Genomic DNA, 2,456 nt, shown 5'->3' with positions numbered 1-2,456 from the left:
GCTTCTAGTGTCCTGGCCCCACTGGTGGACCTCCTAATGGCACCTGGTATTTCTGGCCACTGTGTGACACAGAAGAGTGTTGGACTGGATGGGCCTTTGGCCTGATCCAACATTGGCATCTCTTATGTTCTTATGAAAGATCTGCTCACCAGCTTCGCTACTGAATAATACACAGCATCTCGTTCATTCTTCATCCCACAGAGTCCACCTTCCCAAGCAGCCATCTTCTCCTGGGAAACTGTTTCTCTGTCCCCTGGAGACCAGCTGTCATCCCAGGAGATCTCCAGCCACCCCCTGGAGGTTGGCAGCCATCAGACACAGGGCACAGAGACCCAGACAGGGGCACAGGATGCCGGGGGGGGTCACTGAGATTTTAGTAATGGTCTTTGGCCCTCCTCCCTGGTTCTAGCGTCATGTGTTTATGTGTTTTTATTGAATCATTTTATAATTTTGAATATTTTTAATTGTTTAAATGCTTTTTATGTGTGCCACCTTGGGGCTCTGATCATCCGGAAAGGTGGCACACACGTGTTTTGAACAAATAAATATATACAAATTGTCCCGCAAGTAAAACCGTAGGGATAAAGGAGTGTCCATTACTCTTTGGGTGAGTAAGGACTTCCTTTTTGTTTTGTTGTTCAGTTGCACAGTCGAGTCCGACTCTTCGCGACCCCATGGACCACATCACGCCAGGCCCTCCCGTCTTCCGTCGTGCTCTGGGGTTTGCTTAACTTCATGTTCATTGCCTCAATAACACGGTCTGACCATCTTTGACCTTCCATCTTTCCCAGCACTATCAGGGTCTTCTCCAGTGAGTGCCCCCTTCTCATTGGGTGGCCAAAGTATTTGAGCTTCAGCTTCAGTCTCTGGCCTTCCAGGGAACATTAATTTCACAAGTTCTTATATTGTGAGAAAGGGAGAAAAGCACTTCTTACTCCTTTCTCCGCCTTCTCTATTCCATGCAGAGGTTTGTGAACCTCTGTCATGTCACCCCTCAGTTATCGTTTCTCCAAGCAAAAGAGCCCTCGCCTCTTTCACCTTTCTTCATCGGGAAAGGCCTTCCTTTTCTGCACTTTTTCCAATGCTATATCTTTTCTGAGGTGCGGTGACCTAACTGTACATACTCCAAATGAGACTGGACCATAGATTTATACAGGGACATTATGATACTGGCTGGTTTGTTTTCAATCCCGTCCTAATAATCCCCGGCACAGCATTTCCCTTTATTATCACCATCACACACTGAGTCAACATCTTCAGTGAGTTATCTACTACGACTCCAAGATCTCTGTCTTCGTCAGCCTCCGCCAGTTTGGACCCCATCAACATGTATTTATAGCTGGGATTTTTGACTCCAATATGCATCACTTTGTCCTTGGCCACATTGAACCCCATTTGCCATGTTGACGCCCACTCGCCCATCCTTGACAGATCCCTTTGGAGTGCCTCACAATCCTCACTGGTTCTCACCACCCTGAACAACTTTGTGTCATCTGCAAATTTAGTCACTTCACTGCTTACGCCCAACTCCAAATCTTTAATGAACAAGTTAAAAAGCAGTGGACCGAGTACTGATCCCTGCAGTACCCCACTGCTTACTACACTCCACTGAGAAAACTGCCCATTTAGACTCACTCTTTGTTTCCTGTTAATTAGTCAGTTTTTGATCCACAAGAGGACTTGTCCTCTAATCTTATGACTAGTGAGTTTACTTAGGAGCCTTTGATGAGGAACTTTATCAAAAGCTTTCTGGAAGTCTAGGTCAACAACATCTACTGAGTCACGCTTGTCCATGTGTTTTTTCGCCCCCTCCAAAAACTGTTTAAGTTTTGTGCATGGAGAGGTAACTTGAGCACACACACACACCCGTGCCTATTCCCCAGCCTGACATGGATCTAAGGGAGGGGGAGGTGTTTGTGAATTTCCTGCATTGTACAGGGGGTTGGACTAGATGACCCTGGAGGTCCCTTCCAACTCTATGATTCTACTAATCTCCAGGGAGACCCACGTGTCCCAGCACCCCAAACCATTTCTGATCAGAAAATTGTGCGTGGGGTAGGGTGGGGGAGTAATCACGGTTCAAACCAGGCGCCATACGAGCAGGAGCCCACCGCTGACCTCTGACAGTTACTCAGCGTGGGGACCCCAGACCCAACCTGAGGAAGCTGTACAACATCAGAAGGGGCAAAGGGACCCCCCCCAAGCTGCCAGATCCATGGGAAACTTGCCCTGTGGTGCTGCTGCTGAGCGACACACCTGGTGTGTGGGAAGCTTGCCTGAGCCCCACTTGGAGCCGAGGGGGCTTCTCTGAGGAGAGGCCCTCAAGCCCCACAGCTGGGCTTGGAAGCCCGAAGAAGGCCGTGGACCGTGGCTGCCGCCCTAAAATGCAGATCTGCCGCCATCCCCTTTCGCTCTCTGACAGGCAGCATATGGGAAACATTAAAATAAATAGCGGT

Source organism: Gekko japonicus, unplaced genomic scaffold (genome assembly GCF_001447785.1).
Source record: "Gekko japonicus isolate JY-2015 unplaced genomic scaffold, Gekko_japonicus_V1.1 scaffold3009, whole genome shotgun sequence".
NCBI classification, from domain to species: domain Eukaryota; kingdom Metazoa; phylum Chordata; class Lepidosauria; order Squamata; family Gekkonidae; genus Gekko; species Gekko japonicus.
Note: the sequence above shows the minus strand (reverse complement) of the source record.